We start from the raw sequence: 25,330 nt of genomic DNA, 5'->3' as shown, positions 1-25,330 counted from the left end.
GCAGTGAAGACTCAGGGCACTGATGAGAATGAGAGAGGTGATCTCCCTCTCTCTCTCTCAGATGACATTTCTGAGCTCCTGAAGTGCAGACTCCAAGCAGGAGTTCACCACCTAAAGGCCACCAGGGGCCAGGCTTGGCAGCCAGAAGGTCTTATGTGTCTGAGAACTGGAAACCAGGCAGTGAACAGGGTACCTGCCTTCTTTCTTTCAGAGTATCCTTTCTGGGGATAAAAATGGGCACCCCCAATCACCAAGGGAGATGACAGAGGAGCAAGACTTCTGGTGTTCAGATTCACCTGGTCCTAGTCCAGTAGACAGGGTGTAATAGATGCTCATAAAGTCCCCACCACCTTAGATAGTGGCTTATTCTCCAGATAACTTCTAGTGTCCAGGAAGGTGCTGCACACTGGATTTTTAGTGTACCGATTCTTCCATTGCTTATCAAAGCAAATCTGTTCTCCCTAGAGAATTGCTTGTGGGAGGGGGAATTAAGTCATAGCCAGCTGAAACTTTCTGCTCTCTCAGTATAGATATCTAATCCCTATATGTGCCACTCAACTTTTAAAGAGAAAATATACTAGCATCCTTCTTTAATAGGTAAATACGTTGTTATTAAGGTCTGGAAGAAGCAGTCCTTGTGTTATAATCTGCAAAACTCCTTATACCTCAGTCTTAAGTCTCCTAAAATAAGAGAGAATTACATGAATTACCAACAAATAATACTCAAATAGTCCAGTGAGGACAAAAGGAACTCAAAAAGTAAATGAAGTTTATTTAAGGAAGCAAGATCTCCTTGGACTTGCTGTATTTGTCTATTAGTTTTCCAAAAGGAGTTCATATAAATAATTGTGAGGACCTTGAATCTTCTTGACAGTACACCACCCAGTCATGGTCATACTAACCAAGTTTCTTCTTTCAACAAGGTCATTTGTTATCTCCCCCTTTTCTAGAGCATTCCTCAGTTTTACCAGTATGCTCTTGTGTTCTGTAAGTTGAAACTTCCTTTTCCCTCTCATCTCCCACATTGCTTCTGCTTTTCTATCTTCACTGTCCCTTCTGTGATTTGTTATTGTTGCTGCTGCTTCAGGATCTACACCATTACTTCTCTTGCACAACTGGGTCCAGAGAGACTTTGACTTACTTAGACTTCCACCTTTTATAAGCAAGTTAATAGCTGACTCACTCGCCACCCTTTCTAATCTTATACACAGGTGCTTTTCCAAGAAGTTTTTCAATAGAATAAAGGTTTAGGAGTAGCTCTTTGTTGCCTCTCTACAGTTAAGTCTCATGAGTTCTGCTCTTTTATTTCATATATCTCAGTGTCATTGTCAATGGCTCCCTGTTAGTACCTAGCTTCACTAATGCAGGAAGATCTCACCCTCTCAAACTGTTGGCGTTTGGTCTCTTTAGTGATTCTCCACCTTTTCTTTTTCACTTTGAAGCTGGGTATGGTCAAGCCTACAGAGATAGTCAGCTCCAGACCTGTGAGAAAAAAATCTTATCACCCAGTAGAAAACCAGGACACATTCCAAATGTTTCACCCTTTCAGTGGGGTTTTTGAAGTTTATGAAGCAGCCACAAGGTAAGTACAGGACGTGTCTTTACTATGACATGTTTCTTACTGACAGATTCTTGCCTAAGAAGCCATCTTGCTGAGGTTTCCATTTTTGCAAAGTGATGCTTGCCTTTAGGATACTAAGTTGATCTCCTTACTGAAATAACTCTTGGCTGAGCATTCCAAATCATGGCTTTTTTTTTTTTACTTTTATAGTAATACTATCAATGTGATATAGCTGTGCTAGCAGCTTCTTAAAGTCTAGTAGGTAACACAACAGAACTGTGTTGTTTGAAATGGGGAATGGTGGCATATCATGCACTTCTGGGAGATGGGGACAATACTGAAGTTTCTCCTTGATTAGGTAGACAGTTCCAAGTTAGCCTTGACTACGTGAGACCCTGTCTGGAGCTCAGGTTCAAGATGTAGGTTTTATTTTGTTGTTGTTTAATTTGATTAATTAATTTTTTGCTACAGATTGACTCCCATACATGGTAAACAACTGACCTACCAAGGATTGACATGCATGCCTAGTCCAAGGTGGCTCCACGTAAAGACAGAGAGGAAAGACTTTATTTTAGACCTCTCTCTCACCTTAGGCTCTCTCTTTTTCATCTATTTCTCTTCTATTAGCATTAGCTTCTATGTGCAAAATTTTCCCTTTAAAATTTTCCTTTATTTTTGAGATTATCATAGGATTACATAATTTTCTGATATCTTTTTCTCTCTTCAAACTCTCCTATATATTCTCATTTTTTCTTTTTCAAATTCATGACTTATTTTTTTCATTAATTGTTTTTGTATATATATTCCTAAATATTGCCTGTTCAGTCTGCATAATGTTGCTTATTTTCAGGACTTACCATTTGATATTTGACAACCAATTGGTGTGCTCTCTCCTGGGAAGACATTTCTCTTGGTACTGACCTTCCTTAGTTAAAATATACTAGTAGTATTGTATTCATGCCCAACCTAATGACTTCATTTTAATGTGATTATTTCTAAAAGACCTTATCTCCAAATATCACCTTTTAAGATGCTGTGGCTGGGCCTCCAACATATAAATTTGAAAGCACATAAAACCATGACAGTAATAGCATAATCACTGACATAAATACATAACTTACTATGGAATGTGGATACAGTATTACTAATTTTAAAACAAACTCACAGAAGCCTATGGTTCAAATGTGAATTTAACTATATGCCCAGGACATAGTCATACTCAACAAATCTTTATTTATTGAAGTGAGAAATATATCATAAGTGCCCCTTAAACCTCAATATTCTTCCTCACCTCAGTGTTGCTGGGCTTGAGAGTTTTGCCACTAGACTTCTTTAGAGGATTAACACATTGGTATAACTCCATGTCTCTCACTCTTCTCAGGACTGAAGCTGAAATTACTAAAAGCAAAAAACAAGCCAGCGTGTTTCTTACCCATGTGATCTCCACTAGATCACAAGAAGATACGGGAAGCAGTGTAGTGATCAAATTGTTACCATGTTCAGACAGTAATGTGTGAGTCTGTGTGTATATGAGTGTGTGTATGAATGTGTACATATAGTGTGTGTGTGTGTGTGAGTGTGTGTTCAGGAGAGCTTGTCCAATATTGATTAGTATTTAAAACCTCAGTGTATCTTAGTTAAACAGCACTAAGTTTAGGGTAATGAAACCGATCAGATGAATATCACTGGCAGATGGGATGAGAAACCAAACGACAACTCGTACTTATACAAGGGGCACCAAATAGGTTCATCTTCCTGGAAAGCCCGGTTCGGTAGAGGGGGCACAATCCACCCCAAAAGAAGAAGATAAAGAAGAGGAAGTGCTTATGCTTATGAGAGCGAGGAGCCCTGAGGAGAGGTAGGAGAGGTTCAGAAAGGAGGACTGAAAAGAGAAATGCTAATGTCAAATATTTCCCTCTTCAACACTCCTCTCTACTGACTTTTGAAGCAAACATGTTAACCAAAGCCTGCCAATGAGCCTGTCTCCTTTGGATGCCATAGTTGCTTGTGTGTGTGTGTGTGTGTATGAGAGATAGTGAAACCCTTGCTTATTATATGTGATGAGTCTAGTGTTCAACAGACACTCATTGGTTGCTTATTTCCTAGGTACTCTGCTGTCAATGACAAAGAAATGGGTAAAACAGTACACTTTGTCTTTGTACTGTGGATCCTTTAAGCTTTAATTCTAAGGTTTTTTTTTCTGGTTTCCTGTAAGTACTTAGTGGTAAACAAATAAAGATACTACTAGAAACGTATTTGATTTTTGCACACTGTTTTAATTGCAGCCATTACTTGCTTAGAGACACATTTGGAACAATGTCTGAAAACACTAACCACAGAACAAATATGGCTTGTGAGAAGAAAAGTAATATGCTAATATCAAAAACTTACATTAATTATTAGACTTAGAAATAATGATTCGGCAGGGCAGTGGTGGCGGACGCCTTTAATCCCAGCACATTAGAGCCAGAAGCAGGCAGATCTCTGTGAGTCTGAGGCCAGCCTGGTCTACAGAAGGAGTTCCAGGAAGGCCCCAGAGCTACAGAGAAACCCTGTCTTGAAAAACAAAATAATGTTTCATCCGGAGGCATGAAGTTGAGAGATAGGCTGATGCAGAACTATCCAGTTACAAAGGGAGCAAATGCCCTGAGCCTACTTGTTTCACTTGAGTCTTCCCACACTTATTTGTAAGGTGGGGGAAATAAGGCAATATATCTTCCAATTTCATAGACATCACAGGGACCAAATAACATAAAATATTTCATAATGTTCAACAGTTAAGAGTACTTGCTACTCTTCCGGAGGTCCTGGGTTCTCTTCCTGACATTCACATGACAGCTCACAGCCTTCTGAAACTTCAAATCAGGGAGTCTTCCATGGGCACCAGGAATGTACATGGTGTACATGCAAGCAAACACTCATATATATATATATATATATATATATATATATATATATATATATAAACTTTATATATATATAAAGTAAATCTGAATAATAATAATCTAGGGATTTGTAAAAATACTACTAAATGTTGTGTTAATAACATATGTGCCGAATTTTAATACAAATATTTACCAATTCAAATGTAATTGATGTGTTATAATAAGAAATACACCACACACTATGGCCTGATTTAATTATTAAATGAAAAATTATAATCACTTGTGAGACTACAAACATTATGAACATCCAAAATAGGTACAATTTCTTTTATGAGAGTGAAAGGTTCTTAGTTGAGGATAATGGTCCATGCTGGTTACTCTGCTATCTTTGTAATCTCCATAGCAACAAACTCTGGTGTACCAAAGCGCTGAATTTGATGTGATACCAGAAGTAGCTTCAAGTTATCACAATGGAAAGTCAGAAATGTACTTGTAAGTAAGAAAAAAAATTCTGTATAAGTACTTCCTTTTCTATACTGTTCTTAATTTGAAATTACCCTTTGGATATCACCATTCTTCTCTCTATAAAAAGTGGATTATTGAAAAGTGAAGCATTCTTGGGGAAATAAAGCACTATAAGCACAAAATTCCCAGCTCACTTAAGGGAACTTGTAGTTTTACACGTGAGATTGTAAGAAAGAGGTATGCTTCCCGGATATAACGGAGAGGAAGCCGAAATGAGGCTGGGGTCTCTTTTGAGAACATGTCCCCCAGATGACTGAGGTATGTCATCCTGAGGTTCTTAAAGGTGCTGTCACATTACACACCATAGCGGGGGACCCCTTTTAAATGCATGAACCTTTGGGGTCTGTAGCCAAACACTGTCCAAATCACAACATTTGCCAATACTTTATTGTACTCTCATTTATTTATTGGAGAAAGTCTTTAGAGAGTACCAACTCCAAACACACACCAAACTGAATAAATAGAAACAAACAAAAAAAATAACAAAAACATTTTCCTCAGCTCAGCTTGCTCATCGTTGAGTGGGTGAGAGGGCAGACAAATGAAATCGCTGAATTCTCAGGATATATTCCTTTGGGAGTGGTTAGAAAAGAAATGTTACAGAGGAAATAGTGTCTGGCCAGTCTTCAAGGTCAGACTCCTATTCTTCTCCCCAAGAAGTCTGGAGTAGGAGGCCAAAATTCAACCCCTAAAAAGATGAGAACATTTAACGTTAGATGCCGGTGTGTGGGAAGGAAATAGAAAATGTGTCCTTGCCTCAAGCCTAATCTTGTCTCTAAAACATTATATTTTGTGCTTTTAAGAACTTTTTACAGTGTGTTTCTAACTAATAGATATGAATGATGCCATAGTTCCTTCTGTGGCAGTGAAGATCTATTAGAATTGCGATACCTTCTCATTTCAATTTGTCCTTCTCAAAGGTATTATCTAAGAAAGCTGTGCTCCGTGATTGCTGGGCTCCTCCTCCATATTGCAAGATGTTCAAAGAAAGAACAGGATATATTGAATGTCAATGGTCATTTTTATAAATTTAGCATTCACGATAATAAACTTTTTTCCCTAGACTTTCTGGCAAATGTCAATTCACCCTGTCAAGAGTCCGTGGACACTACTTTCTTTGTGACTTTCCCTGTCTCATAATTAATATGTCCCTAGCACATTCTCCTCTATCATCCAAATGCATTAAACCCTGCAATATAGTGAATACTCTCAACCTGGTGAGCATCATCTCGGTGAGAAACGTGAACACAAATACAACACTCCGGAAAGTTTCAGGCCCTTCTTTTGTTGGACATTTTCTTTTTGGTAAATAAGGAGATTATTTTTCTGGGCAGCCCAGGATCTGAGAATAGTGAGTTGATAGATAAACTTATCTCTTTTCAGAGGATTTTTTTCCCAAATTGTGCTCTTAACTGCTTATAAATTGCCTAATTCAATCACTTGATACTATTCAAAGCTGCTAGCAGGACACCTCTGCTAAAACTCACACACTATCTATCTCTGTCAATATCACTATCCTTGGATAGTGACACGGTCCTTGGAGAGGATGCCCACTTCTATGGCGAGTGGACAGAGCACAGACAAATCCGAACACCATAGAATCTTCAGATTTTTAAAGCCAAAAACGAGAATTTGGAGAACATTTAGTCCAATATCTCATTTTGCTAATGATCAGATTAAAACCTAGACTTTCACAGCCAGTAGACGTGACAGGAAGTGGAGGCAGGGCAACAAAGTCTGTGGTGGCTCACATTGCCCAAGGTTCTCATAGTGTACTTATGAAATCAAATGGATTTAGCCCTAGATGAAAAACATGTGATTTTTGTTGTTGTTGTTGCTTTTAAAGACCTAGCCTGGAAGGTGCTATTAGTCTTGTATTTGTTAATCAACTCCTCTCCCTTCCCTCTTCCTCTCCATCTCTCTTTAGTACCAGGATTTACCCGATCTTCATGGATGGTCCATATGTATACTATCATTAAGTTGCCTTCAGCTCTGCAGCCTACCTTTCTCATTTCAATTTTCACTGGAGTAAAGGAGAAATAGGAGGAGACAATGCTTCAAATTATGATATCCTAAACACTGAAGCAATTTACAGGTTGGTGAATACAGGTATATAAGACATTAGGTCCCTAAAAGCGATTTCCAAGCTGTTTACACAATATAATCTAGGTCTCTATATGGGCAGGATTCAGGTTTTAGAGAAACTGACCTCTGCCACTTCGTTAAGGCATGCCATTTTAGAGGCCCCAGGTCTTACAACTGGTATAAAAGTTCAGGGAGTAAAAGTCTTTATGAATACATGTAGGAAGCTCAGTATTCACGTCACAACATTTCCTTAAACAGGAGGAAATTAATGATGTCTGAACACCTAGAATCCTTTGCTCTCTTATCTGGAGCAACCTCCACCTGAATCCCCCCAACGTCCTGGGTGTAGTGCATTCCGAGTGTATTTTAATAAATAAATGCTGCCTGAAAAGTGAAACAATCCCACTGGTCAGCTTTACAGACCTGATTATGGTAACACACACCTTTAATCCCAGTAGCCACAATAACACACACCTTTAACATCAGTGGTGCACACCTTTAATCCCTCGAGAGGATATAAATCAGGACAAGACAGCTCTCAGACACAGTCTCTTTCTGAGATTCCACGATGCAGCATCCCCACTTCTGACTGAGATCCAGGTAAGAGACAGGGGTTGGCTGTTTTGCTTTTCAGAACTTCAGGTCGAACCCCAATTTCTGACCCTGAATTTTTATTAATCGTGCTTCACCTGAGCATTGTTCAGGCCCTAATCCTGCAGGGAATAGAGCACAACCTTATGGAAGAGGCCCCATGGACTTTGAATCCTCCGCCAGTACAATCTTTATGCTTCTGCTTGTCACAGTTCCTTCCTCTAGGCACCAGCCCTGAGTTCTGTTTATCAACTGATAGAATTCATTCTTAATGAAAAGGTCAGAGGTCACAAGTTCTTCTATGTTTAAACACGCAAAGAAAGTAAATCACGAAGTTAGTCTCTGGAATACTTTGATCCAGTGTCTGTAAGGGTGGCACTGCCCTAGAACACCTGATATGAAAGCAAAGAGGAGGAGTGAGGTAGAGGCACAATCTCCTCTGCCCTTAAGCTATTTCCTGTCTTGTGATTTTCGCTCTTAGCTGTTTATACATGTCTACCTGTCACCTGATAATGCTGCTGGTCATCTATTTATGATCAAACTGCTAATAGAAATCTATTACAAAGTAGGTTTGAAATTATATTTAATTCAACTCAGAAAATGCATTCTTAATATTACTCATATTTTTATATATATCTTTGGCTTTTCACGGTTAGAACATAATATGAATGTAGCATATTTTACCATTTGAGTATGCATTTAATACACATTAAGTATTATTTAGTGTATTGTTCTATAGACTACTCTTGGATTCAGGCCTAATGGATAATATTCTATATTTTAACTCAACAGGGTAGCTCTCACCTGACACATTTCCCATGAGCTTAGATTTTGGAGCAGAGGCAGATGTAGAATGAGATGTGGAATTTTTTAATTTTAGAGACATTTGAATGAAGATTGATTACCTGACTTCAGTACCGGAAGGTTAAAACTGGACGCTCAGCCCAGTGCTGGAAGTCCCACTCTCCTTCTTGCCCAGTCTTGGATGGTTCTTTCCCCTGCTGTTCCCAGCATGCACTCCGACTGAGTGACCACTCCGACGGCCAGGTTGGTATACATCCCTGGTGGATTTTCCTATAAAAACTTAGGTAGCTGATAGGATTGTTCATATATGACTATTCTACATGACTCTTGACTTACTTAGGGATCAATTAATACTGTGTCAATATAGTGAACGATGAGACCTGAAGCATCAGAAAAATCTAGAAAACAGATGCAAGATATTATCCAGTAAAGCAATATATGCTTCACATATTGTATCGATTTTTTTGAGAGCTTTAGTTTGAATGAGGAAAAAGGCTCAGGTATTAAGATAATGATGACTCTTTTTTGGCCTACATTCATGGCTTTGAATATTAGACGCCAATGTTTTGAATAAAGCGATATTTTTCTAGGAAAATCTTACATTAATCATTCAAATATTATTTTTATAGGAGTACATTCAGATGAAATGTATATACTGGTTTTTTTTAAAGTTACATACCGGTTCTATTGAAACCATGGCTCCTTATTGGGTTCTATATTTTCTTGAGGGTGCTAGTTATTGCTCCATGTCTATAATGAAAAGGAGCCTTACTGTGGCAGATAACGGCCCATTTTATAATATTAGGAACAAGAAACCAATTGGTCATTTCACTATCTTTATACAAAAAAAAATTTTACCTAATCACCAGAATTGTAAATATCTAAAAATCACAATTGAGAGTGGTTATAGGAAGGAAAACTTGAAATATCCTTCCTAAATCTCTCTCAGATGAAATGAGATTGATATTTAAAAACTATCAATAAAAAATCACATCTTTTGTTCCATAGCAGGACTCTTTAATAAATCAATATTCACAAAGAGAGATTTGGTGTGCACTAAGAATTTTAGATTAGTACTTGCGTAACTAAAGTCAACATACTTGTTGAAAATAACAATTGATGGCCAGGGGGGACTCATAAACACTAAGCAGTCATTGGATGAGAGGTTTATAAGGCTTTGCCTAAGAGAGTTCAACTTTTTAGCTTCATGTGAGAGCCATTTGCAAAGTTTAAGAGGCTCTGAGTCTTGGGCCATACCCCCAGAGCAATTGAGTTGAATATCTGGGATCAGAGAGACTCAGGAATCATGTTTTTGGAGGTTTCCCAACAAGTACCCAAGGCTGAACGACTGCTGCATGACCAGTGAATGGGTATTTAGTCTCTGGGCATTGCTTACCTGTTACCGCGAGTTTTGGAACTTGGCTATCAGACCAAACTGAGGCACTTGTAACCCGTAATCATTATCCTCCTGATTTCCGTCAGACTTCTCTGCTACGGAAGAGAATTGAAATTTAGAACCAGCTGAAGTTCTAAAAAGGTCATTCTGCAAAGGCAGGAAGGGGCCATCACCCACTGTTCAGCGGCAGTGCTCAGGTGGGTATATTTTTGGCCACCGAAGAAGTAAATTAAAAACTACACATGGTCCCTTGAATGAAGTTGCTCTCTCAGTAAGTTCTGGCTTCCCGGTTATTATCATGTGATTTAATAATAATGGGCAATAAAAGCAAGTCATTGTCTTTAGGATAATGAAGGAGGAAGTTTAGCAGCCACTTACCAGTTGCCGCAGTTTCCAAGCCCCCTGCGAATCACAGTAACTCGGTGAATAAACACTAGTTACTAAGGAACTTGGCTGTCAGACCAAACAGAGGACCCTGTAACCAGTAATCACGGGACAATAGAAAGGGGCTGAGATTGTTTCTAAATGGAGGAAATATCCCCTCTATTCAAAGTTAAATTCCACTTCACACATACATAACACATTCTGAGTCTCTCCCTCTCTTCTCTTCTTCTCCCTCCCCTTCCTCTTGTCTGTATTTAAACTGAATTGTAAGGATAGATGTGAAAATCTTGTTTTAAAAGATACTTGACAAATATTTAGATAAAGGTCACAACAGAGTTCTAATTTCTATTTTCCTCCATATAATTCATATAATATTATGCTACTGAGAAAATACAACTTGATTTGAAGGAACAGACCAGAGAATACTCTTCCCCCACCAGCAGCAGTGATTATACGTGTGAACTTCTGTTCTACAACTGCCAAACACGTATCAAAGTCATTATTCAGGGAGCATAGGTGAGCAGAGGGGTTTGTGTGGCAGAAACTGATAAACATCTGGGAATCCAGGTGCTCAGCATTTAAATTCTGTGGTGCAGAAATGTTCCTTCATTACATGAAACTGTCACGTTATTATTTTGCCTAATGATACCATCATTATCATATTTACTTGAGTGACAAAATGCCAGATTCATGCCCATCAATTTTCTGTGGTGTCTTTCCAAATCAAAGAGCCTTTCCTTTTTAAATCCATCAAATTAGCATGGTGAGCTGAAGCCACACAAAGTGGAATACAGCAGTTATATTCAAAAATTTTAAGCTACCTTAGTCCTTTCCTTTAGTTCATGCATTAAATTTAGTTTTGTCAAGATTTAGTCATTTCAGCTTGAATTATTCTGAGTTTAATTATGCATATCAAGACAAATATTTAAGTGTGAAAATTTCGATCTCAAGAGATGGTAAGAAAAAAGTAAACACAATTTAGAGAGGAAGGACAAAAATAAACATTCTTATTATACCAAGCTGTTAATCCATATCATTCAAATCTCTTTAAATTAATTAAAAGAACACATTTCATTTCCATGTATTTAGAAATGGTAGTTTGTCTGCAAACATATTATATCAAGTATAGTTGGTGGAGATTACAGGAAAATAGTTAAAGGTCTTGATAGGTCTCCAATAATTTAGGAAATTAATTTTAGAAAGAGATATTAAACCAAAGGGCAAGATACTAGGTTAGGGAGATAGCTCAATCATTAAAGGACTTGTCTCAAAGGATAAAGATCCACATTGATCCCAGAACCTACATAATAAACCAAGTGTGGAAACACATTTTTGTAATCTCAGTTCCAGGATGCAGAGATAGGTAGACCTCTAGCATTTGCTGCTAACCAACTTAGCTTGCTTGGAAGAAGTCAGGCTAGTGAGAGATCCTGTCTAACAAAGTGAACAGCTTTCAAGACACAACTCTCAAAGTTATCCTTCTCTCTTCATTTGCCGGCACATACATGCATATGTGGATACACACGTACATGCACCCTCATATACATGCACTTTCCCATGAGTAAAGGCAAGAAATTTTTATTATTAGGGACCTAGGACCTGTGTTCGAATAACCTAAGTGGCTGATCCTTGTATATATGCCCTTGGCAGTCTCTTTATTGGTCAAATCCTTACTTTAATATATCGTAACTCACACATTTTCTGTGTGTGAAAATTAAAGTAATAATGTGTGCTGCACACAGTAGGTTTCTAAAACATAGCTGTTGTTTTAAAATCAAAGAGCAATTATATATCATACTGAATTATGATGTTATCATAAAGTGACTTCATTTTTACTTATAAGACTTTCAGGTAATGGAGAAGAGTAGGCAAAGACTATCTAAATTTTAGTTGACTTTAGAAGAATTCTTTAACGATATTCATGTGAATTCAGCCTGAATGTGGGGTGGCAGTTCAGCATGCTGTGTTTGTATGTGATGACTGATCACTAGGTTACTAGTTGCATCGATAAAACTGTACTCATTAAGCAGGATCTGCTTTGTATGAACTAAAGGTACCACCTCTCCACTCACTCACACAACAGAACCATCTTGGGCAGTTGAGATCAATCTGTTTTACACTGATTCCCTTGTATAGTCATGAACATAGAAGACCATTGGTTACATTCTTTCTGAATTTCTACAAATTCATGTTTTTTATGCTGCTCTTCTGGTAAGGTATCAATTGTCTTCTCTTGCTTCAAGTCTCTATGGCTCTCCTATTGCCTTTCTCAGTTATCGTTCTCACTGCCCAGATATAGGATCAATTACTTTTCTAAGACAACTGGTTGCCTTCTTTTTCTTGTCCTCACTTCATATAAGTCACCTATTTTTCATCACATGATATGACTGATGGCTGATAAAACTTTGAGAAATTAAACCAACTTTTGAGCATGGTTTTAATGAATACAAAACTTCTTACTTTTTAGCTAGTTAAATATAATATACGCAGCTATTCTTTTGGTAGTAGAAGAGTGCAAACAGGTAAATCATCTCGTTAAAAAAAGAAATATACCTATATGGGAAGGAGCAAGTTACCAATGGTTTCTTAACATCACATGAGCAACAAAATGACATTATGACCATAGCATAAACATGAAGTTATGGGTTGTCAGTATGTATCTAAGAAGACATTGAAAAAAATTGCAGCGACTAAGGAAGACATTATGGCAGTAAAGAGTATGGATAAGGTCTGATTGCTTATTCTGTTGTTCTCGGAGTCCTTGGGAAACTGTCACGATAGTTTCAGTATGCCTTCCCCCTATTCCATACCTTCACATATAGACCTCATATGGAAGTTCTAAACTCAAAATTAGATAGATACCTGGTATCTTATTAAACTAATGCAAAAACATCCATTGAATATGAAACTGGGGGAGGCAATGAGAAACCTGTAGGAAGAGAACTTTGGGTAGAGGGAAGAATGAATGCAAAGTTCCCGAAGTAGCAACCACTGTGGTCGGTTTGAAAAACAGCAGAAAACAGGGTGAAAGAAGTGGAGGTTGACATATAAGTAAAACTGATAGGATCTATAAACCAACTTAAAGATTTTAGCTTTTCTTCTGGAGAAAACAGGAAAACAATGAATTATGGAGTGTATTGACATGATATAAATGGTACTTCATTCATAACACAACAATTGACAACCAGACTGATAGTTTGAGTTCTAGTGGAGCCCAACAAACCCACCACAGTAGGCAACATAGCTGAAGAATAAGACAAAGACCATAAAATAGTTTTTATTAATATGATAGAGGTCCTTATGGAAGGAATGAATAAGCCTCTGAAAGACACCTGTGAAAACACAAGCAGTGGATAGAAAGGAATAAAACAGTTCAAGACCTAAAAGTTGAAATAGAAACATTAAACAAAACCAAATGCAAGAAAACCCAAAACTGGCAATGAAATATTGAGGAACCAAACAGGAACATCAGAGACCAACCTCACCAAAAGAATACAAGAGAAGAAAGTGAAAATCTCAGGCAGTGAAGACAACAGAAGAAACACATAACTTGATCAAAGAAAATATTAAATCTAAAACATCCTGGCACAAAACATCTAGGAAATCTGTGGTTCTATGAGAAAAAAAATCAAGTATAAGAATAATAGTAATAAAGGAAGAAGAAGAAACCCAGATCAAAGGCATAGAAAATGTTTTCAAAAACATCGTAGAAAAAAATTTCCCTATCCTAAAGAAGGAGATGCCTATTAAGGTACAAGAAGGATACAGAACAACAAATAGACTGAACCAGAAAAGAAATTCCCCTCTGTTTATAATAACCAAAACCCTAAACATACAGAAGAAATAAAGAATATTAAAAGCTTCAAGGAAAGAAGACCAAGTAACATATAAAGGCAAATCTATTAGAATAACACTTAATTTCTTAATGGAAATATTAAAGGCTAGAAGGGCCTGGATAGATGTTCTGGATGTTCTACAGACTCTATGAGACCACAGATGCCAGCCCCAGACTATACTGCACAGAAAATCTTTCAGTTACAATAGATAGAGAAAATAAAGTATTCCATAAACAACTAAATTTTAGCAATAACAAACTATAAATTCAGCCCTACAGGAGGTGGTAGAAGAAAAACTAGCATAATGAAGTTAACCACACCCAAGTAAACAGAAGGAATAAATAGTCCCAGATAAGCAAATCAAAAAGGGGAAACGCACAGCATGCACACCACCACCACCACTACAACAACAGCAAATATAAGGAATCAGCAAACACTCATCATTGACATCTCGCAATATCAATGGTCTTAATTTTCCAGTAAAAAGACAGGCTAACTGAATGAGTGTGACATCAAAATCCTTTTTTGCTGCATATAAGAAACACACCTTAACATCAAGGACAGACATCATTTAGGGTAAAAGAATGGGGAAAGGTAGTCCAAGCAAATTGACCTAAGAAGCAAGCTGATGTAGTGATTTTTAAAACTAATCAGAAGAGATCAAGAAGTACATTAGGCAAACATACATAAAGGAAAATAGCACCAAGAGGACACTGCAACTCTAAACATTTATGCAGCAAACACCAAGTTCATAAAAGAAATTCTACTACAGCTTCAATGATATATTAACTCTCACACACAGATAGTGGGAGACTTCAGTACCCATCTCTCACCAATAGACAGGTCAAACACAAACAAAAAAGAAAATATCTTTTGAGCAGTTCATGGAACAGTCTCCAGAACTGAGCACATTCTCAGATACAAAATAAGTCTCGGCAGATACAAGAAAATTGAAATAACACCTTGACATACTTAAAAGATCTGTACCCCAGCAAATTGAAAAATCTTAAATAAATAGAAAATTTTCTCAATGTATGTGGAGATTAGTTGTTAAGTCAACTTATTAGTTGTTAAGTCAATGAATGAGGGTGGGAGTAGGTTGGAACAAGAGGACCAAAAAGATGACAGGTGGGAAGAGGAAGATTAGTGAGGGAATATAGAAAAAGATATCTTAAGAGCCATTTGAGGAGTAGTGTAGAAACTGTGGAAACCTAATATAGCAGAAGTTTCCTAAATATTTACATAAATAAAGTCAATATCAATTAATAACTAAATCATGAAAGAGACAAGAGACCCAAATGGCCACCTCTTGTCACCATATGAAGCTTCCAGTACTGGGATTGGGTTACACCTAATGGAGTTGTTGGCCAAAGGGGTCCATAAGAATCTTCAAACAACCCAGGCTGTTGCCAAGTCTATAGGTTGCTCTCCACAATTTGATAGCAAAGGCCTCATTGTTGAAGACAACACCTACACAAATCTTTGAACATTGAGAAGTTGAGCTGGTCCCTATGTAGAGCCTTCAGTCCTATACCTTTGGCACTGGAAAGTAATCTACATGCTACAAAAAGAGAAACATGAACACCAAGCTAACCACAAACCCTTTGATCTGCAATAGTGTCCTGTCTGCAGGATATGCTAGTGCAATGGGAGCGCAACATTTGTGGGAGTAACTGACCAATATTTGAGTTGACTTAAGGCCCACTATGCTAGATGAAACCCATATCTGAAACTGCTTGCTGACCAAGAGGCTGAGAATACATAGACTAGGGACCCGAGGAAAATCAAATACTACTGTTCTGACTAAAGGGGTAGCAATAAAATGATTCCCAATGATATTTTTGCTGTGTACACCAATCAGTGCCTTGTTCAGTCATCACCAGAGAAGCTTATTCCCGTAGCAGATGGGAACAAATACTGAGGCCCACAGCCAGACATTATGGAGGAAGTGAGAGATCTTTGAAAACTCAGCCCTAGATAGGATCTCTCCATCAAAGCTTCCCCCTCAGTAGAAAGGATGTGAGAGCCAGTGGGGATGGACAACATCAAGGAAATAAAGTCCTACAAATTAGCATCATTGACACACACATGAACTCACAGAGACTGAAGTAGAACGCATTGGGCCTGCAAGGGTCTGCACTCAATGAGGTTCTGGAGTTGAAAAGAGAAGTGGACACGTGACCCCATCCCTAACATAGTACCAATCTTCAATTGATAACCACTTGCAAATTAAAATTTAGTTTCTTCTAAAGGAGTCTCACTGGGAAAGCAAACTATTCTTAAGGATAGGCTGCCTGCCAAGCAGTAGATGGACAAGAGAAAACCAACACAATGGCATCATTTGATGTTGTCTTAGGACTTTTTCCCCCCTTAACTCTTATTATTTGAAATCTTAAGTTAATTTTATTTATATATTTTTATTCTCTCTTTTTTATCATATAGGTCTTTGTGTGTCTATTATGGCTTCAAGCTTAGTGTTTTTTATTGAATTCTTGAAGATTCAAGCTATCGAGTCTCTGTTTCTTGTGCCTTCTTTTAGGTTCTTTTCATTCTGTTTGTTTTCCCCAATTCTGATGTGTTCATTTTTCATTTATCTTATTATGTTTATTTTATTTTATTGTTATCCCTTAGAAACCTGTTTTCTAATGATAGACAAAAAGGAGGTAGATCTGGATGGGAAAGGAGGTGGGAAGGAACTGGAAGGAATAGAATAAAGGAAACCATAAGCAAAATGTATTATGTAAGAAAAAAGTGATCTATTTTCAATAAAGGGAGGAAACATTCTGAATGGAAGAGACCGAATGGTGGTGAGTTTGGCCAGGCTGTTGGCAGGAAGATTATTACCCAGTGACTTCAGCTCTCTCTGAAGGTGTGGGGTGCTGTGGTACAGCCTAAGGGCTGTGAAAACAGATGGGGTCAGATTCTGGACCTTGTTTCGGCACAGAACTGACAGGATGAACAGACAGAGCCGTTGTGACAGATGCTGACATTGTCTTCTCCACCAGGTCCTCACTCCGTTTCACCTTCCCAACCAGGATAAGGAGGGGTTTTGTTGAGATGCTTGTTGTGGGTACAAGACCTACACTTGAAACAGAGCAGTAAAGTCTTGAACTCTTTTGTTGTGCCCAGCTGACTTTCTCCCTAAGAGCTCCCTTCATCCCATGACATACTCTCAACATCAGAACAAACATAGTGGTTCGCTTCACAGAGCCTTTCTAGTACATATCTATCCATTAGGTTTTGAGAAAGTTCCCAGAATTCTTACAGAGGATTTGCATAGTGTTCTGGGAAGAAAAGTCAATCTGCTCTGAGCGGCCGCCCCCCATGCCAACGACTGATCATTTCTGTAGCTTCCTCTCTGACTCCACACTCCAACTCCATCGTCCCCATATCCACACAATAACTACTTGTGGAATACATTAACTAGGTGCAGTTTGCAAGTCAACCTATCAGAAATATGTATTTTATAATGTGGAAGGATAAAGAGATTTGGCAATGACAAGAACAGAAACAAAAATTTAGCCTTCATAAAACCAGCTACTAAAGTCCCATATCTTTCAAGGATGTCATTTTTGGTTTTGCCTTTGTCTTTCAATGTAAAAGAACTGTTGCTTTGTGCTTTTTAAAACACTTCTGAAACAGGGTTAGGGGAAAAGAGGCTTTCAGGGAGCAGAGGCAAAAGGTAGTTTTTGAGTAGGCAAGTTATTTCCCTGGGCATAATTAGGATTTTAACAGCATGGCGCTGATTTTTCTTCCTTCACTCTGTGGTGGCGGAATAATGAGAATTAACAGCATTTTGACTGAGACTAAATATAAAGCGATTCCAGCTTAGTACCTTAGAAAATCAAGCTAATTTCCATTCTTGGGATAAACAGATCCTCAAAGGCCCATAAATGAAAACTCCAAAAGGATCCTGGGCAATTTTGTTTACTTTAAGTCCTATTTGCTCTTTTATAAAGGCAAGCGCAGTATGGAAGTCTGATTATTCGATCTCTAAACAGCCCTTTCGTTCACTCTGAGGTTCTGAAACTGGTGAGCCTGTGCAAAGAGCCACAGAATTCTGTTCTCATGCTGAATTTGGCATGCAGGATGCCTTTCTCCCTCAGCCAACATGGCTCCAATATAAAGCAAATTTGGATGGATTGATTTCCTCAGGAATTGAACCGTAATGTATTTTAGTGTCCGCACACCCTGTGTAGAGCAGGAGGCTACCCCAGTGTACCCACTGGCTATGGCCTTTACATGTGAATCTCCTTTTGCTGGTGTTCTTCTGTTTGTTTGTTTCGAGCTTTGTCACTTCGACTTCTGTGAACCGAGTCTGAGCAGTTAGCGTGGAGTTGTGGTGCGTACGGAGGATAAACAAGTGCTCTGATCATTATGCACTCCATCTCATAAAGACAGGAAAAATCCAACCTGCATCCAGGGCTTTGCTTCTGTGGGTCTGTGCTGTCATTCTGAAGAATGGCAAGTCTTACATTAAGATCAATCAGCGTAATGATTTTCCACCTCAGTGAGTCTATAATAATGATCTTGGGAGAAAAATTAAAAGTGTGACCTTCTCATAGAATCCCAATAAAGTGCTAATTGGCAAATGCACAAAACAAATAGACCTGGGGGTGTAGTCAGTCAGTTCCCAATAAATATCTACTTGCCACTATGCAGCCAATGTTTGCTGTAGATCCCATTTATTCATTTATTCATTCAGTCAGTCAGTCTGTATGTTATTTACAGTCATATGAAAAGTATTACTAACATGCTAGGTTATTGGTTACTACTAGGTATGTCGATTGTGGTGGGTTAAATTATTCAAAAATATTTAAATGCTGGGCTTAGTATGTGACTTGCTTGGGACATATACAGTGGTCTAAGTAAAACTTTTCCCTTTGATTTTCAGTTCAAGTATTTTTCCTGTTGACCAGAGAAATTTTAAGAATATCGAAATGTAACTGCATCATTTCCCCCGATCTCCTACACTTCTGCCATTGCTATATGATATGTTTTATGTATCAAGATTTCCCAGTAGTTCTCATGTTAAGAGTGAGACCCACATTTAACACTGTTGAGTTGTGGGGGAAAATTAAAGCACTCACCTAGCACCTGTAAAGTCCTGGGTTCAATCCCCAGGGCTGAAAAGGGAATAGAACAAAATAAAAAGATGGGACCTTGGAAGAGAACTTTCTTTAGGACAACAGGGAAAGACCCCTTCAGCTGACCTGCACACATATAAGAATAAGAACATATTGTTTAAGTCAGTATGTGGCTGGAAGGGTCATTATTGTGCAATCATAGCTAGGTAAGACAATGAGTGTGTGCCCAGTGGTTAAATATACTATGTACTCATTCACTGTCTCATTTAATTCTTATTTCAAGCCCCTGGCCTAGATATTATTATTCATATTTTGAAAAAAATAGCTTCAGATAGGTGATCTGAACTTTCATACCAATAAAGTACTTTTATGATTCCAATGACTCCAGAGCTAGTGGAGATTAAATGTTTTTAAAATAAAAGTTATTCATTAAAATTAGCTGGGTGTAGTGGCGCACACCTTTAATCCCATTACTCAGGAGGCAGAGGCAGGTGGATCTCTGTCAGTTCAAGACCAACTTGGTCTATGCAGTGAGTTTCAGGACAACCAGGACTACACAGTAAGACCCTGTCTCAAAAAAAAAAACCCAAAAATATTTACTAAATTAACAACTAGTTCAGAAGTTGTCATTTTTCACAATTGGTTCCTTTCCATCATTTGGATTTCAAGCAAGTCTGCCTGACTACCGTAAGGTGTCCTCTTGCTTTTCTTCCCTTTCCCACTTCTGCCTTTGCTTCTTCGGAGTGTTATTGTAGTTTAGAAATGTTTTATTTCTTCTTCTCTATGGTTCCCATGTCAGACATAATTCTCTTCGGAAGAGGGCATGTTCGTCTAGTTGACTTTCATATCTTATCCATCTAGTGAGAGCCTGGTGGCTGGTATAAAGCACGTGCTCAGTGCAGAATGAGAGATGGCATTCTGTTATGTCAGCAGATGAGAGAGAGGATGGTGATACAGGAGGCTGGCAAGTAGGTCACTGCCAACTTGGATTGGATACGGTGGAAAGGAGCCTTGAGTAACAAGAGTCAGATTTAAGATTTTATATATGGGATGTGAGGGGGGATATATATATATATATATATATATATGTATATATGAAAAAGAGTAAGAAGAGAAATTTGTCCACTTCAAAATTATATATAAAGCATGCTCTGGGTAATCAAGAGTCTTTTCTTTTTGATAAACTTCAGCCAAATATAAACTATAAAAGCCATATCACGGTATGGGTAGGACTATTTTTTAATTTGAAATGTATTTTTTCTTAGGGTTTGATAAAAGAAGCCGAAAGGAAAAATGTTGCAGTTACTGATGTGACAGAATCAAGCGGGGTACATCAGACAAGACCTCCAGTGAGCCGCCTTCTCCAGCTGCTGCAGTCACATGGAATCCTGATGAGGTGTGAGAAAAGTCATACATCAGACCAGACAATGATAATGACTTTCACTCGTGACTTCTGTGAGGCCAGGAAAAAATACAAACTTTGAACACAGATTTGTCTTATTTCTATCCAGTTTCTATCAAACTATCACCCACAGAATTTTCAAAATGCCTTATTTACCTCCGTGGCTTTCTACAGCATTGAAAATGATCATAAGACTCACAAATGACAGCTAGGGAGAGGGGTCAGTGGTTAAGAGCACTTTTTCCTCTTACAGAGGACCTAGGTTCAATTCCCAGCACCCATATGGCACCTCATTATTATCTGTTACTCCAGTTCTGAGGGATCCCTTTTCTGACCTCCACAAGAACCAAACCAAATCAAAATGTGTGTGCATGTGTATGCATGTATGTATACCATGTGCATATATGTCTTCATGTATATATATGAAGACAAAACACTCAAACACATGAAATAGAAATAAATACATTTTAAAGGACTCAGTGAACCAGCAAAGAAGTGTTCATTAGCCCCAGGTTAATGAAATTTATCAGTCTTACCATGTTTCCTACCCTTTGGATGCAGCTTGCTAACCAAGCAGAATGGTTCTTTGAAGACAGGTATGGTATTAACTAGGTATGATTATCTTGCAGGGGTAAGAAAGGTTCTTCAGGAATCTGTATTTATTCTCAGTAAGTATCTAATATTAATTACCCTTTCTCTGAATTCATAGGCTGAAATAGGAATGGCATCACTCAACAAACTAGTAATCCAATTGTCTACTTTTAAATTTTGGCTTCTTGTCTTGGCAACTTTATGCTTTGATAATTGCACATCTTAATTTCAGAGATAAGAATGCTTCCAACAGTAGACGTAACAATTCCCATTTAACTAGAAGTGAAAACTAATGCTCATCCCTTGTGTGTTTCTCATTCTTCTAAGTCAATAACCGAAGAAGAAAATTATCATGTGGGCTGTAGCAATTGATCTGAACTACCAAGAGTACAAGGACATTCTCAACAATGGGACAAGAAAGAATATTGTCTAGATTAGAAGACATTTCTTGGGGTCCCTTAGCCTTGACAAGCTCTGCAATGAATAAATGGGGAAGTACAAAACTGAATCATGACTGGAGTAGAAATGTCCCAGAGTCCTCAGAAAGAAAGGACTAGGTCACCCTGCTAAGAATAGAACCAAGATTACCCAAGTCTCCTGCTGAAGTGGAAAATAGGTGGGTATAAATAAAGCTATTACTAGGTGACCACTTGAGAAGTGAGAAATGTAACATTCGCATTTCCTCCTTGTTTTGTTATATGTCTGAGTGTATAGTACATACATAAGTACATATCCATGCTGTCTTTTTTCTCTTATTCCTTGACCATGTTATATAGGATTTATTGGCTTTATATCATAGTCTTGATTATTATTCATCGTATAAAGCATTTTCTGGGATTTGTATAAATGGCTTCCTAGTTCCCTGGCTTGAAGACTCAGACTGAATTAACCATTAGCTTTTCTGGTTCTTCAGCTGGAGATGGCGTACCATGGGTTTCTGATTTTGTTTCCAGAATTAGTTGAATCAATATGAATTTCTTCTTATGCATCTCTATCATCTATGTTCATAGGCTCAACCTCCCCAGATAACCCTCACTAATACAGCACAGGGTTTGGAGATGCCACAACAAGTTGTAAATGTGAAAAGGAAAACTTAAATAAGTTTTTGAAGATGTGTGAAGTAAAGGTAACATAATAAGAGACAGGAGATGTTATACTAGCAGATGTTGAGACAGAAAAATTAAAACATGCAGTTATTTGAAGAGAGTAAAAGACACATACAAGATCTTTAGATAAGTGTCTTCTTTTTACTATTTCTTCAATTCTTTTTACTAGAATTGCTTTTCTAACACATATATTTTCTTGAAGCCAAGTTTTGTATGTGTTGAATTGCATATACCAAAATGTACACAATGAGGTCTTTGGTCATTAGGTTTAGGAACAGATGAATGAGGTTGGCATTATTCATCTTCTCTTCATTATTTTCTGGCGTTTATGATCACACTCCATTCTGTTTGCCACATTCTGAATTGTCATCTTCAGGATGATGAAAGTGTTCCATGCCACAGATGCTGACAACAAACAAATTTGTTGCTTTGGAAAAGGAAACTCCAGTCTATAGTATAGATAAATGAATGAAAGCACAGAACAGAGATTGTATTTAGAGACAAAACAGCTTATTTGATGTTCTGGAGTTCAGGCTGAGAATATAGGACATAAGGAATGACTTAAATTCTGATTCTAACAAGAATGTTAATTGTTCTCCTCTTGCCTTGCATCTGGTGCCACAGTATAAACCTTGCTCCTTTAATTAGATTTCAGAAGATTGAGAAAAAGTCCATTCCTGATCCGAATTGTTTCTCTTCATGACATTATTAAGTTTCATTTCAGCAGCCTGGAGGTGAAGGACATCAACCAATTGTCGAGTTCCTGCAGCATCCCTACTATGCAGTTTCTTTTGTGTGAGGAGTATGCTAGGAGCACATAATTGAATTTAGGAGGCAAAATATCTGCACATACGTAACAGTAAAAGAATAATTAGAACCATGCCAAGTGGAACAGACTTTTAGTATAATAGATATTTAGAGAAAGGAGAAGTCAGCATAGGCTAAATAACCAAAGGTTTTAAAAATTACTGTTATCAATTACTATCATTATAACAACAATGGCTGAAAGTTTTGAACATTATGCATTCACCACATGACACGTGGTGTGCAAAGCACATTGTGAGCCTTCACTGATTTAATAACCTACTATTATTCCTACTTGAAGAGAGAAAACAATGCAGTCTTATTAACCCCCATTTACAGTTGGAGATATTTAAGGTGGTTAGGTAATTCATCCATACCTGTTAGAACTATAAGTCAGAAGCCACAGTTTATTGTAATTTTTGTAATTTCAAACCACTATACCCATTTCCAAGATTTAGGGAAGTATTTAGTCAGATGTTTGGCAGGTGGATTCCAATAGGTAGGGTAAAAGAGCATTTCTACAGAAGTCTGTGTAGACATCTTGAGACAAATGAGTATATGCTATCTATGAGACACAGCAAGAAAAAGCATTGCAAAACAGGACATTTGTGCTTTGAGGCTTGGGAAAGTCTGAGTCAGTCCAATTTGCACAGCTACACCGTAACTCTGCACAAAGCAGCTTGGAGTAAGAAGCCATTTTCAAATATGGTACTGGAAGTGCTATTTAAGAAATGACTATCATCTTAGATATCAAAACCTTCACATTGAATTGAGTGGTAGAGAATCTAAAGAACAAATGAGTAAGAGTAATAGAATCTGACTAAGCCATTTTTTTCTGCCAGGTTTGGCATGTACTTGGTGGTTTCTTCGTTCAGTTCATATTTGGGTAGTCATGTTGGTGAGGCTTTATAGATTTATTACTAGGTATATCTCTCTGATAAAATACTAGGAGGCACAATATAATAGCGAACTCCCTGGTCTTCTAGCTCTTAAAATCTTTTTTTTTAAGTTTATTAAAATATAAAAGTTTCCATTTTAGTCCCTCCTCCCAACACCCTCCCACTCCCCCCACTCCCTCTCCCTTTCCCTCTCCATCCCTAAGAGCAGTCAAGGTTTCCTGCCCTGTGGGTAGTTCAAGTTCCTCCCCGCTCCCTCCAGGACCAGGAAGGTGAGTATCCAATCAGACTGGATCCCCAAAAATCCAGAATATGCAGAGGAAACAAGTCCCAGAGTCATTGTCAATGGCTTTTTAGAAAGACTTCGGGCCAGCCACATTCAGAGAATCCAGCCTCCTCCAGAGAATCTGGTTGGATCAAGCCCTCCTTCAGTCCCAGTCAACTGGCCTCGGTGAACTCTCATTAGATCAGTCGCCTTGTATCAGTGGGTGATCGCTCCCCTTGCGGTTCTGATTTCCTTTTTCATGTTCTTCCTCCTTCTGCTCCTCCCTTGGACCTTGGGGGCCTCAGTCCGGTGCTCCAATGTGGGTCTCCGTCTGCATCGCCATCCATCGCCGGATGAAGGTTCCCTCTGATCTTGCCCTCCCTGTTCACGTTCTTCTTCCTTTTGCTTCTCGGTTGGACCTAGGGAGTTAAGTCCAGTGTTCCAACGTGGGTCCCCGTCTCTATCTCCATCTATTGCCAGATGAAGGATCTATGATGATAAGCAAAATATTCATCAGTATGGTTATGGGCCAAGGCCAGTTCAGGCACCCTCTCCTCTGTCCAGAGAACAATCTGGGGATCTCTCCTTGGACCTGGGATCCTATTTACAGTCAAGTCTCTAGTAAACACTAAACTGACTTCCATAGTTGAGATATATTCTTCCCTGAACCCATATCTATCCTTCCTCCCTTCCCCCCCTCCCAGTCCCCCGAGCATTTCCCATTCCTCCCCTGCTCCCTTCTCTCTAACCTCCTCCCCTTCCAACTACCCTCCCAACCCCCCATGCACCCTTGGTTACCTGGAACTCTTGTTTATTTCCAATCTCCAGGAGGAAAACTACCTGAATTTTCTTCAGGTTAACCTTCTTATTTAGCTTCTCTAGGATCACGAATAATAAGCTCAAAGACCTTTAATTATGGCTAGAATCCACTTATGAGTGAATACATACCTTATTCCTCTTTTTGGGTCTGGCTTACCTGACTCAGTAAAGCGCTTTCTTTTTCTTTTTTTTATTTTTTATTTATTTATTTATTTATTTTTAATTTTTACTAGGAACCCCTCAAAAATCAAGTCTCTTGCAAACCCTAGAATGGCTCTCTTCGTTGCGATATA

The sequence above is a fragment of the Myodes glareolus genome, chromosome 25 (genome assembly GCF_982192425.1).
Source record: "Myodes glareolus chromosome 25, mMyoGla1.1, whole genome shotgun sequence".
Classification (NCBI taxonomy): Eukaryota; Metazoa; Chordata; class Mammalia; order Rodentia; family Cricetidae; genus Myodes; species Myodes glareolus.
The sequence above is the reverse complement of the archived record's forward strand: the minus strand, read 5'-3'. Positions refer to the sequence as shown.